At 44.1% G+C, this 14,243-nt stretch overlaps 1 protein-coding gene across 1 annotated transcript in view; it reads left to right on the top strand.

Moving 5' to 3' along the window:
- The window catches only part of PLEKHA8 (pleckstrin homology domain containing A8), a 33,155-nt gene that overhangs the window by 483 nt on the left and 18,429 nt on the right, over positions 1–14,243 (top strand). The gene's annotated exons all lie outside the window — the stretch shown is intronic.

The raw sequence follows: 14,243 nt of genomic DNA, 5'->3' as shown, positions 1-14,243 counted from the left end.
CCCCGTGGAACTTCTGTTGAGGCGAGCCGGGGTTTCGGGGGAATCCCGGAGCTGGGATTCGGATGAAAATGCTTGGGGAAAAAAAAAAAAAAAAAAAGAAAATAAAAAAGGGGGCTATCCTGCTAGCTCTAGGCCCAGATTTTAGTTTTTTGGGTGTTCCCGTGCCAAGGAAGGCTTGACTTCCATGGCAGAGCGGCAGCAGCCGTGTGTGGGCAGGCTGTGCTCGGCGGAGGTGAAAGGTGGTGGGGTCAGGAGCACCGCAGAGGCGGAGAGGATCTGGTGCCACCCGTGTTCTGTGGAATGTCCACCGCCAGGATGTTCACATGGAATCGGGAGAGGCAGAGTCATGTGACTTGGGGTCGTGGATGGGAGTCTTGCCCAGTGCAAACCTCTATCGGAACAGTTTGGAAACTTGGTGGTCAGAGAAAAGCAACCACGACCACCCTGCGCTGCCAGGTCCGTAGTGTGTGTACGTGGGTTGCCGTCTTGCTTCGGTTTTTCTCCAGAGAGGCTGGAACAGCTGCACCTCTCTGGTTTGCTGGGAAAGTGTAGGAAATCAAAATTAAACAAAGAGAAAGCTGAAGCACAAGCGAGTGTTGAATTAATGTGGCAGGGGGATGGGAAGGAGTAGTGTGAGAGCCTGGATTTATTTGTGTGCTGGAAGATTGCTGAGACTTTTCCCCTTTAGGCAGTAGATGTTCTGGATGGGGAATCAAAATTTGTCAGGTCTCAGTGGATAGACATGGATTTTTGTTGTTGTTGTTAATTATTTGTGAATGCTCTTGATTTATGAAGTCTGTGGCAGTAGGAGCAGCCATGCTTGGCTTTTTCATTTCAATTGCAAAACGCTGGCGGTGATACTAGTCTATACTATACTAGACATACTAAAAATGTCTATGGTTCAGTTGATCTCAAGTTTTATGTGTTTTTCTTTGCATTGCTGACATGCTGGGGTGTATTTGTAAGCCTTGCAATTGCTTTCTTGCCATGAGATTTGGAGAATGTGTGTCTGTGGGAAGCAGTGCATGTTGCAGTAACTGACTGGCATTTGACGTTTTAGTATTAGTGCCCGAGTGTTCATGTGGTTGGCTCAGCTGGATTTGTCTTCTGTTTTGATGGTAAAATGAAGACTTAAGAAATATTAAGTTTCCATCAAAATTAAATTTGTTTTTGTTAGCCACAGTGATAAGAGCTTCCAACCGAATGACCCTTCATGAAGAAGGGTAACACTTTGCAAACCTCAGCCGTAGGTGAATGCATACAGAGGGAAGCTCTTTTCCTTGGATATGTGAGATTTGCACTGTCCTAAAACTAGAAGAGGTTTCGTTCTCAACAGAGAGAAAAATCTGTGGTGGAGGATTGAGGCATCTTTCTGACTTCTCATCAAAACTTGACTCTGCTAGCAAGTGTGGTGGTCAAGGTCTCTCTATGCCTTTTCTTAGGTTGTAGAAGGTCTATGGTATGTTTGAGAACAATAAATTTGCTGTTCTGCAAGTGAACTGTGCCTACATGTGCTTTCTTTTGGCGTAAAATGAAGACTTCCTGCCCTGAAGCCATTGTATTATAAACTTATGCAGGGATTAAAAAAAAATAACCGTCATTCTGGAATGTGGTTGTTTATTGTAGCAATAGCAAAGAGCTGTAGAGTGAGAGACAGGAAAGCCTCCTTTCAGGGATTAAGGGAAGTAAGAAGGTTCAACAGGTCATCCAGAACAGTATTTCTGCCAGTATTCTGCCCCCAATATGCTTTTCCTGTTGCTCAAGGTCAACTAATCTGGTGCTGCATAGTGTGAATGATGCACACAAAAAGCAAGGAAAGTGTGTGCCATCTCTGTATATCACTGTGTGCCTGTGCTACTAACACAATGCTGATGTAAACATGAACAGCAGGTACTTTTCTTCTCAGAATGAGGAACACACTTCAGAGTCAGAGAAGAGATAGGACATTCACCAAAGAACAAGCTTAAAACTGTAGAAAAGGAGAACTGCTTTTCCTTGTTGCTGTGAGAGAGGAGCTGATAGTCTGTTGGTAATTGAGTCTTTTCTGGGAATTTTGGTTTTGTAATGTCTTATGTCATCACCATCATGAGAGGTCAAGTCCACATCAACCTGTTTCCCCCCAGCTCTTGGGCCGGGAGCTAGATCTGTTTTGCAAATTACATGGTTTTTGACAGCAAGAACATTTCAGAAGTGGGAAACAAGTTTGGTTTTCCATGGGCAAAGGACAAAGAAAGCACGGCATGATTGCCAGCAACTGAAAGACAGATTAGTTTGCCTTACTGCTTAAAGAAGTTATCTTGTTTGTAATAAATGCACTTGTTTGTTTTATATAGATTAGGATAAATTAAATCAGTACTACCTGGCAGCCACTTGGAGATAAGGTTTTTCTTCCGGTGTTGATTCTGCACTCACATTGTACTTTCTATATGCAGGGTTTCCAGTGCTGCCTCTGAAATCTCTGAGTTTAGAGAACTGAGATTTGAGTTTTTCTCTGCGCTAATGCAATGGCCACCAGATAGTGATTTCTTAATGCGTTACTTTTGTTTAAGTTCAAGTGAAGCATGCCAGCTTTGTATCAGATATACATGCACACAGGTCTAGCCTATGAAAATGATTTGGGAGATTGTAATAAATGTGTCCCGTGATTGCTCTTGTCTATGCTTCACCCACTAAATTGGTTTAAAACCGGAAGGGAGTAGGGAACTTTGGAAGCAGAATTATCATTGTCATACAAAGGGTGACAGCACTTTTTCTCTTGGGCAAATATATAATACATCTGCAGACTTCAGATTATTAATCCTTAAAATCCCGAGCTGGGTGACTTAAATCATGCAGGTGTGTTATTTGGTCTCAGCTGAGCCTACAGTCAAAGTGTGTAACATGATTTTTAAAAATTCCTGGATTTCATCCTTTGCCTATTGTCTCTATCTGTTAGCGTTGTTCGGTGAAGTTTGTGGAGGCTGGGGATGGACTTATCGCTTGGGTGTATAACTGTTGTTTCAGTACTACTTATTGTAGTAAGCAGTTGGGGTGATAAACGTGTCACCCTCTGCCTTCCCTGTTGCTCCTCGGTCTGTTTTGCTGCTGCTGCCTGTAGTCTTGGCTGAGCATAAAGCATTCTGGTGCGGACAGCATCAAAGCCAGATCCTCGCTGCAGTGTCGTAGAGTGACTGGTCTCAAACTGCTTGCAGGATAGAGAAAGGAGAGAGCGGAGCTGAATTGCACGTGTAGGGTGTTCTTTGCTGTTTGAACTCTCCAACTGAACTCAAATCTGCAATTCATGCTCTTTGTTAAGCATACCTTCTTATTCATAAAATAAATTGATTTAGTCTTTGGAGATTGCCTTGTAAAAGTCATCTATGATTTTGATTTCTCAACAGGTTTATAGAATGAGTAAGCTATTGCTGGGAAGCAGAGCATGGAGTTGGGGAATAAGTCCCTTCAGTGGTATTTGAGAGCTTGGCACTTTCAAGTTGATTTTTTTCCTTTCTGCTGAAATTCAGTTTAGTTTACATATTCAGTGTAGGCACACACCTTACCTGGGATTGCTGACCACAGGCAGGATTGCTACTAACTCTGGAGAAGGTGATATGTATCAGCTCTTGGCTTGGATATCAAAGACAGCTTCGTCATTAGAAAGAAAAATGATGACTACTTCCACTGGCTTGCCTGGTATTTGTTACATGCTCCACAAAATGCCTTTGATCGCTTTTCCTTACAAAGCTAAGCTTTTCCCGATATTTAAATATTCACTTTCTTATTTGCGCTGAGTAACTCTAACCCTAATTTGTCTTCCTCAAGGCATGATACACTCGCATTCATGCCGTCACCAGTGATGCTGCATCACACCACATACTGTAGTTAGCTCTCCCCATCTTCCTGTATGTAATCATCCCCTCTCAGTTTATTGTTGTGCTTTGAATTCTTTTCAGTTTATCCTAAGATGCCAAGAGCCAGCACCAAGCAGTAAATTTCAGCTTTCACATGAAACTTTGAACTACTCTTGTCTCTAATGATTCAGAATTCCTTAATAAACTTGGGGGGAGGGTTCAAGAAAATGCGAAAAAGCGTTAGTTCTTCTATCTTGAATCTGGATGCACATGATATTGCTTAAACTGAGTCTTTGTTTTGGGAGTTTAACAAATCTGGCCTTTTAGGGTGGGGGACACGTACACTTCAGTTGCTAGCAAGCTGTGGAAATAAGGTCCTCTGTTTCCAGAGATGGAGGAAGTAATCAAAAACTTCACACTTAGATAAACATTTGGTTCTAAAAGGTTTTTTGTTATTTCCCCTTCATTTTAGCCTCTGGTTGTAGTCCAAGTCCTGATTGTATAAAATTAGAAGTCTGGCTTTTATGGAGGTGGACCTAGACAGCTGAGGTTTCTGTTGCCTTTAGGGCAATAGTCTGCCTTCTATTACTGGCTCTAGCTGCTTTCAGAGACCAAGTGTTGGTTTAGGTGGATACCTGAGTCTCACCCAGTTCTGGCTACACTTTTCACACAGAATGCATCAGGGTCTGGTTAGTTAATTCTCTTTGGACTTTTCTTAATTGTGTTTTTGTGGTTTGACCTTCTTTCTCATGGCTTTCTTCTCTTCCCCCTGTTTTTCCTCATGCAGCAATCTTGCTGTTGTCCAGCCTATTTGGAATTGAGTAATGTGCTTGCAGTAGAAAAGTTTGATGAGGCTGCAGGAATAGAAATCGGTGTCCCCTCTCTCCTCTGTAAGTGTTACAGCAGTGCTGCAGAGCCTACATGGTGCAGCGTTCCCTGGTGCAGGTATGCTGCAGTACCAGTGCCTCTGCATTCAGTCCTTCTGCACTGAAGTGAGTAAGTGATCACGGGGAACGGCTGGGTAGGACAGAAGCAAAAGGTGTGGTAGACTGATGTTGAAGAGATATTGCCATGTGGTATCTGTATGTGCTTACATAAATTCACTGTGTGGGCTCAGTCTGGCCTGATAAGAACCCCAGGGGTCAGAGACAGGAGCAGTTGTTTGCTGGGGCTGGGAAGTATAGAGAGAGGAGAAAAAGTCCTGGGAGCTTTGTATGACTTAAATTAGTGCATCTGAGCAGTGGCCTGCATTATTGAACTTTTGCCTCCATCGCTCACCACAATCTCCTCTCTGCCCTTCATCCTTTCACTGAGTCCCCTTCAAAAATGCCTCATGACTGGTACATTGTGCCCTCTGTGCCTTGGCCAGTCACTGGCATAAAATCGTTTGCAAAGAAACCCAGTTGCCCTGTGGTGGCAGGATGATTTTTGAATGCTGCTAGCATTGCCCTAACACTTGTGATGGAAGCAAAGGTGGACTTTATGGAACTCCTATGAGAAAAATCATTTGGGAGAAGGTCATTGTGTTACAGCTGGTTCCAGCTGTTGCTTCATTCACTTGAACCTCTAATGTTCCTCAAACAAGTGCTTTTAAAAGTGATACTATTGTTAAAGTGCTAAGTCTGTTAACTTCATTACCTTTATGGGCTTTTGGTATTGATTCCTGCTGTTAATATGCACGTAATCAGAGTAAAATTGCAATATTTTATTTGCAATAAATATTTTATTTAGCTGTTTCCTAGGTGAGAGGATAATAGAGAATAGGCATGGATTGTCACACGCTCCTGTCTGCCTTTCTGGTGTCCCTTATGGATACAGATGGGATTTTTATGGCGTTAAATTGTTTTGTTGTTGAATTAAGGCTGCAAAAATGTGTTCCAGCACCCGGGAAAATACTGTGTAGCCTTAGGAGGCTGTATAGAAAAAGTAGGCAGCGGTTCTGGGTGTAGATTGCTTGTGTCAAGATAACCAACTGTATTACTTCTGTTTCTTGAATCCAAATAAAGGTAAAAAGTTTCAAGTTAGAACTCTGTGATATACTTTTTTGCTAAACGCCTTTCCTGACTAAAAACCTTGTGGTGACTGCCAGCATGAAACGTGTTACGACCCGCCCCAGGAAAAGGGGAGAGGGGGGTAACTCAGGTTCCATCAAAAATTCCTTTGGGGTGGATTACAGCGAAACAACACTAAATAATCGGTGTATGAAAACATATATGGATAAGATTTATTTTAACAATTTTGAATCAGTAGGTAAGTTAACATTTTCGGGTGCTGTAACCTTTCTAGGGAGGAGAAAAATGCATAGGGGAGAGAAAGACAGGGTGAGAGTAAGGGAGAGCAAGAAAAAAAAGAAGATGAGATAATCACCGCCCACTGGATCCAGCGATGTCTTGATCCGCAGGCGGTGGGGGGAGAAGGAAAAGCAAAAACCCCCGCCAAAACCCCAAAGTCACCAGTCAAAATTCACATACTTAGCACCTCCCCCAGGGCGGGGAGCCGTCCCCATAGGTTGGCGTCCCCCTTTTTTGGCGCGGAGTCCACGAGGAGGGCGTGGCAAACTCAGCTCTTCCCGCCTTTTCGGGTCTTGACATCTTCTGCACTGAAGGAGGGGGGGGGGATGGGCCCAGTTGCCCACCAGAAAGTCAAAAGCCTGTAGAAGTCTCCCAGAATGCATAAATCATTAACTGTTTCAGTCTCTGACACCACCCCGTGATTTATGCATTCAATGATTTTTTTTTCTTCTCTGTGAATCTTCTTTGTGGGCGGTGCTTCTCGTAACAGGAAGACAGAAGAGTAAAGGAAAGGAAGAGATAGCCCCAATGCACTGCAATTCTCCTCTCTCAAAAAAACAACTTTATAATAAAATAGTAAGCTAATTTGTATTAGCTACTCTCTCTCCACCCCGTGAGTGATCAGGGTGAGTAATAGGCTACAATCAAATTTCTTAACATTAATAAGGTTACAAACATATATACATACTTGAAATTATACATCAAAAACATTGAGTTACTTGGGAGCTGGTAAAAGGCTTTCTTATGTTCTCTTTGGGCCTAAATTTAGTTCTATTTGTTAAATTTAACCAAATATGAAATTCAATGCCTCTCAAGGCAGAGGGCTAACGTATATAATACATATTTGTATGATTTCAAATATGCATGAATACTTGTACTAACTCCCAGGTTATATTTGGTTGAGTTTAGATATTTAAAAAGACAAAATAAACTTGGCAATAATTAAACTAACAATACATCTCAGGAAAACTACACAAACAAGTTAACAATCCTTAATACAAGTAATTTTGGGAGTAGGGGAACACAAACACAATGTTTGTGGTAGGTTCAAAACTATTAGGATCATGACATTTTTAAGATAAAACACATGCAAACAACCAATGTGGTAAAAAAAACAGTATAACTCTTCAGTTCTGTTGTCATTTCATGTTGTCATAGGATAATGAGAACTAATGATAACAGCAGCAGAAGGCTTTATCGGTATCATGTGGTGTGATCTCTTCTGCTGGTAGGTTTCTGCAAAAAGAACAAATCTGGCCCATTGCGGACCAATTGTTAAAAAGAAGGAAGAATCCATCGAGTGTTTATTCGATGGTCCTTCTCGTGAGCATCTGTGGCTACCCATGTATGAGGGTTAACCAGGGTTTTCAGAGTGAGTGGCACTTGTCCCACAGAGGGTAGATTTACTAATACGGGTTGGCCTGGATAATGGAGTGGTTTTACAGGATCTTTACTTTTGTTTTCCCTCAGTAAAATAGTGGGGGGTTCGGGGCAGAATGCTGTAATTCGAGGGCAACCGTTTATTCCCCATCGGCTATTGATTTTGGTTACTGCATCAGAAACTCTGGAGGCCCATTCAGGGTTATGAGGTTTTATGGCTCGCTTTAGGAGCCCATTGGTACGTTCCACAATACCATTTGCTTGTGGATAATATGGAGTGTGGAAGGTCCATTGAATTCCCTCTTCTCGGGCCCATTCTTGTACCACCCCGGCAGTGAAATGGCTCCCATTGTCTGATTGGATAGACTTTGGTTTGGGTAGATAACTGAACCATAGCTTTAGAGTTTTCACAGTATTCTCTCCCGTGGCTCGTCGCACAGCTTCAGCCAGGGTTAATCCTGATATTATCTCTACCCCAACCAGGATGTATTGTTTTCCATAAGAAATTCTGAAAGGACCAATGTAGTCTACCTGCCAGGTATCCCACAATCCCTTATTATCCCTCAGGTGCAGGGGTGGATCTTTCAGTGGATCATGATCTTTCAACCTGGTGCGGCATAGACTACAGGCAGAGATCACTGTGTTGCACAGCTCCCTGGTAACTGGCCACCCTCTACTGATTGCTTCTTTAAACAGATCTCTGTTTCCTGAGTGGTCTCTTTTTACATGTAACCATTCTAACAGACGTTCCCAATTTTGTCCCTCTCCCTCTATTGTTATCTTAGCTAACCGTGTCAGTGAGTCTACTTGATTGTTTAACAGATGAGCGGGGTTGTTATCTGTTTGGTGTGCAGCAACCCATCCCACAAGGAATGTTTTTTGTTTAGCTATGTTTAGGATCTCTTTCCATTTTTCTTGTTGCCACACTGATATTTGATTCACTTCCCATTGATTTTGTTCCCAAAAAGGGAGCCATTCTGTACATCCTTTGAATACTGCATAGGAATCTGTGTAAATGTATGTGTCTCCTTCAGTGTCTGCTTCTCTGGTAAATACATTCCATACTGCTACTAACTCCCCGACCTGAGCACTCCCTTCTCCTTCTGTCACTACCCTGTCCCCTGAATCAACATGTAGGGCCACGGCTCGATATTTCCACACTTTTCCTTCTCGTCTGGCAGAAGCATCTGTAAACCAAACATTTTTTAAGTGAGGTTCAAAAGCGGGAGCAGGTTTTATACAGGAAGGAGGAGGGTTTGAATCAGGTAGCTTACAAGATTGTTCTTGTATTTGGAGTATTTTTGGAGCTCCTTCAGTTATTTGACGAGAGTGATAGTAATGATCAATTTGTGCATACCATCTCCGGACTGTTTCTCTCTGAGCTACCCCTGCAGGAGGGGGGGTTCCAGATATCACTGGCTTTAAAACCTTAAAAGGCCCTCGCAGGATGATTGATTGGTGTTGAATTGTCTTTTCTGCTTCCTGCAGGGCTAAACAGACCACAAACAGGCCTTTTTCCCAAGCAGAGTATCGTTTTTCAGCATCTTTTAGGCTGCGAGAAAGAAAACCAATGGGGCGAGTGGGACCTTCAGGTCCCCGCTGCCACATATGTATGGACAGACTGTGGATTGCAAATCCCCATTCAATTTGGAGTGGATCTGTGGGATGTATGGGCCCCAGAGTTTGGTATACATTAGCTTCAAAGATTAGTAATTTCAGGGCTTCTTCATGCATGGGGGTCCACTCCCATGTTGTTTTTTTTCGTGTCAGGTCATACAGGGGACGAGCAATAATGGAGAAATCTGGCACATGTTTCCTCCAAAAAACCAGCAAACCTAAAACATGCTGGAGCTCTCTTTTACTCTCTGGCATCTTTACTTGCTCTAGGGTGTTTAAGGTTTCAGGAGGGATGCACACTGCTCCTCCTTTCCACCATATACCTAGGAATTTTACTTCGGAGGAGGCAAGCTGTACCTTTTCTGTGGGAATTTGGAGCCCCAGACTTTCTAGGTGAGTGATAATATTTTTCTGGGTCTGGTTCACTGGTATAACATCGGAGCCACCAATTAATATGCCATCAATATACTGATATACCTTAGTTCCTTCTTCAGGAGTAATTTGAGCCAGCTCCTGTGCGAGTGCATGATGGGCCAGGGTAGGGGAGTGTCGGTATCCCTGAGGTAGGCGAGTAAAGGTATACTGATTACCCTCCCAGGTAAAAGCAAAACGATCTTGGTCTGCCTCCTGTAAGGGAACCATAAAAAACATATCTTTGACATCAATAGTTGCAAGAATTGGATGGGCCTGCTCCTGAATTGTAGCAATCAGCTCAGCTATGTTTGGTACTGCAGCTGTCAGGGGGCCACTGTTAGAGTTGAGCCGTCGATAATCTACTGTGAGCCTCCAATTTCCGTTAGGTTTACGAACAGGCCATACCGGCGAATTGTATGGTGAGTGTGTAGGGACAACCACTCCTTGCTCCTGCAGTTCTGCAATTACTGGAGCAATTCCTTCACGTGCCCCTAAAGGGAGTGGGTAGGGTTTTACGTTTGTTATTTTGGAAGGAGGCAGACTTGGAGCGGTTTGTAACAGACGGACAGAGAGGGATGGGAGACCAAACACCCATTCTCTCCCTCTGGCATCTGTCCAGGCTCGACCCTTTAATAAATCTAACCCCAGGATGTTAGCTGGTAGTGGCCCCACAATCATGGTAGTTTCTGTGGCTGTCTCATCTCCCGGTAACCAGCATTTTACTCGAGCAGTGTATTGGGGTTGGGATTTGCCAAAGGCATCGGTTACCCATATTTTTTTTTTGTCTGGCTTAATGCCACACTGGGTAGCAGCTTCAGTTTGGAGTGCTGAGACCTGTGCACCCGTGTCCACCAGGAATGTAACCAAAGATTTAAAAGGGCCGAGAGGAAAAGTGATCACCATATCTCCCTGGTTGTTTTCTGTGAGCCTTCTCATATAAACCCACTGACCGCTCCCCGGCTCACTTAATGGGAGCGGCGAGTCCCGTTTCCCAGCTCGGGATTGGTTAAACTGATTTCTGATGGAGCTGAGGGAACCACAGTGTTGGATTCCTGGAGAGGGTTGCCCCCAGGGGGTGACTCACGCTCTTTGATCTTATCCCACTGCTTTATCAAGTGTTCCAAATTAGCTGTGGGTAGTTTATCCATCACTTCTCGAGGAATTCCTTTCTCGATACCCTCCACCCACAAACTGTACCTTGTTCGCTCACTGGGTGTTGCACTTTGCTGACGATTACCTGGCAAAGGTGATTTTCGGATCTCTCCTACCCTCCTGATATCTGTTTTTTGCTTAACACTACTTGTATCAGAGACCCCCAACTGTCGACCAGTAGTTACCAATTCTTGGGCTACCTCTAACCAGGTCATCCCCAGTGGAGCACCCCTTCTTCTGGGGGTTGTCATTATGCGCTCTTGTAGTTGTTTAGCATGAGTTTTTAGTGCATCAGGCAGGCCTCTTATCAGGGCAGGAAATCTTTGTGGATCCGCTTCGAGTTCCATAGGGGAATGCCGCTGCGAGTCCAACAATCTTGTATGGATTAATTGGAGGCATGCAGCTTTTTGTACGCTTTCGACAATGTGGCCAATTGTGGGGGTTTTAATTGTGTGAGGATCTCCCCTTTCGATAGGGTCTAACCCGCCTGCCCAGTAGGCAGCTCTCTGGGTCAGCGGCCACGGGGCTCGGTTATCATTTGTGGCCAGGAAGACCCCTGGGCCCCAAAATCCTCTGGCCTCATCCTCACTTAACAAAATCCGATCCCCTCCTGTAAGGGACACTCTCCACACATATTCAGTCTCTGATTCACTGGCTTTACGACTGTATTTTTCCTGAATTTTGGCCAGTGCTTCCCCCGTGTACGGGGTAATTCGTGTGGTAGTTTGCCGATCTGCCCCCTGGCCAGTGGTTTCAGTTTTAATGAGGGGACGCATATGTATTGCCTCGTCCTCCGGGTAACTTTGCTTCAACTCTTCTAATTCCCCAGAGGGGTACAGGGATTTGCTAACATCTACCGGTTTAGGGTATTTTGAACTAATGTCTCGCAATTCACAATTTTTCATTTCCAGTATCTTCTTAAGCCTTTCATTTTGTTCCTCCTCATCTTGCAGAGCTGATCGAAGCAATGAGTTAATCTCTCTCTCCTTCTCCAGTGCCTGTCGTTCAGCAGTTAACTGCTGGCGTTCTTTTCCTAATTGCTCCTGTAATGCCTTCATTGTCTCTTGAAGAGACCTTATCACCTCACCGGTAGATTTTTGAATAGCCTCTTTTTCTAGCTGGTCCTGCAAAGATCTCATTGACTCTTGGAAAGATTTTATCACTTCACTTACAGATTTCTGAATAGCTGATTTTTGCTTTTGCACTGCTCTAAGGAACACGCCTAAGACAGCACCCACAAAAAACAATTCTAAACCAAGGATAGCTATCAGGAGGGAATAATCCCCATATAACTCAACCTGGGGTGTCATCCCCTTTGCCTCAGTCATTAACCCAGCTTAGGTTAATGTCTTTCTCCCCCTTAACCCTCTGAGGGCTGGTTTGACTCTCTCCTGGAAAACCTTTCAACAGGTCCAGGTACCAGAGAACCTTTCAACAGGTCCAGGCCACACCAGGAAACCTTTCAACAGGTCTGATGTGCCCGGGTCACACCGAGAGGAGAAAAATTCTCACTATAATTTTACAGCGAGGGGACGGTCACCATTTGACTCGCCCTCGGTATCAGTTTTAGAATACACCGATTACTCCACCACATCCAAAGGATCCTGCCGACTACGCCAAAAATGTTACGACCCGCCCCAGGAAAAGGGGAGAGGGGGGTAACTCAGGTTCCATCAAAAATTCCTTTGGGGTGGATTACAGCGAAACAACACTAAATAATCGGTGTATGAAAACATATATGGATAAGATTTATTTTAACAATTTTGAATCAGTAGGTAAGTTAACATTTTCGGGTGCTGTAACCTTTCTAGGGAGGAGAAAAATGCATAGGGGAGAGAAAGACAGGGTGAGAGTAAGGGAGAGCAAGAAAAAAAAGAAGATGAGATAATCACCGCCCACTGGATCCAGCGATGTCTTGATCCGCAGGCGGTGGGGGGAGAAGGAAAAGCAAAAACCCCCGCCAAAACCCCAAAGTCACCAGTCAAAATTCACATACTTAGCACCTCCCCCAGGGCGGGGAGCCGTCCCCATAGGTTGGCGTCCCCCTTTTTTGGCGCGGAGTCCACGAGGAGGGCGTGGCAAACTCAGCTCTTCCCGCCTTTTCGGGTCTTGACATCTTCTGCACTGAAGGAGGGGGGGGGGATGGGCCCAGTTGCCCACCAGAAAGTCAAAAGCCTGTAGAAGTCTCCCAGAATGCATAAATCATTAACTGTTTCAGTCTCTGACAAAACGTGTGGCCACATGAACTAAACTTAGGCAATCAGCTGTCACAAACTGGATTGTAAGATTTGGTGTGGGTGCCCAGTAGTCAAGATTGCAAGCATGCTGAGATCGTGGAAACAAGTGTTTCATCCATTTGTGATATGGAGATTTCCATAGCCTTAATTCCCCTGGGAAATCCCTGTCTGTTGGACGTTAGCACATTAAGACCAGAAGTGGTCCTTCCGGGCTTCTTGCGAGACACCGGCACTGTCTTGGTCCTATTAGAGCTGAGTTTTCAGCAGCTCCCATCCAGCTGTCATTGGCTGACACAGTGCTGTGCAGAAGCTGCGATCCTTCTGTCCTTGGGCACTGGGAGATAAAGCAGTAGGTGGTGGTACGATGAACACATGGCACAGTTTACGTTTTCTCAGGGTGGGGTGAAACGACAGGTATTGCCTGCTCTTGCTGTGTGATGTCTCTGACCATCAGGGCACCTGCTCTAGTACTCTTGTGACCTGCAGAGAAAAACAGGGATCCACCCCCCTCTGCCATTGGCAGCTAAGTCTTGGATCTTGCCCGTGATATTAGCAGTAGGAATGTGATGAGGGTTTTAGCTCCTCCTATTAGACGGATGATGTTGTAACGTGCAAAGTTCATAATTATCTCCTATCCAACTTAAAGTCTGAATTAGGATCAAAGAAATCCAAGGGCTATCTATTGCTGAGTTTTTATATAAACCTATGCTGACGCTCAAGAAATTAATAAGCATAAAGTGTTACATAATTCTAGTGGAAAGAAAGCAATAATGAAAACCTGAGTGTCTGGCCTTTATGCCTTTAGAAATGCAACTGGAACTGGCGTGTCTTAATTGCAGCTTGTTTTCCAGGTCATCAGTTTGACTTCTTGAGTATGTAATTATCCCAGATGGTTTGGCTTTGTGGATGTCTGACATGATCTACGTGTCTTCAAATGTTGGGTTTTTTTCTTCACTTTGGAAGGAATGCTGTCTGGAGTCTGAGTTGTGTAACATTAAAGTTTGAATTATGTCCAAATTTCAACTGTGTTATCAAGAAATGTCAAGTTTGCTCAGTGATAGCTATATCCAGACTTCCTGAAGTGTAATGGTGGAAGTAGGCAGATCTTTTAGTCTGTGGAAACTTCTGGAGAAATAGTGAATCTTTAGCAGGCACAGACTGTTTAAGTATCTGTTTTTGTAGTGGACAGTATCAGATCTTCCAGGTACTACAGGCAGTAACTGTAAGTTTCACACGGGAGTGCGAGATGTGCCTTAATCAGTGTCTGTAAAGTTGTCTGGGATCTCTTCACTCTCTTCTGTGGCTGAGATCTTAAGCTACTA

The sequence above is a fragment of the Pipra filicauda genome, unplaced genomic scaffold, assembly GCF_003945595.2.
Source record: "Pipra filicauda isolate LSUMZ 115617 unplaced genomic scaffold, ASM394559v2 scaffold84_size4826128_pilon, whole genome shotgun sequence".
NCBI classification, from domain to species: Eukaryota; Metazoa; Chordata; class Aves; order Passeriformes; family Pipridae; genus Pipra; species Pipra filicauda.
This window is presented reverse-complemented; position numbering and strand designations above follow the sequence as displayed.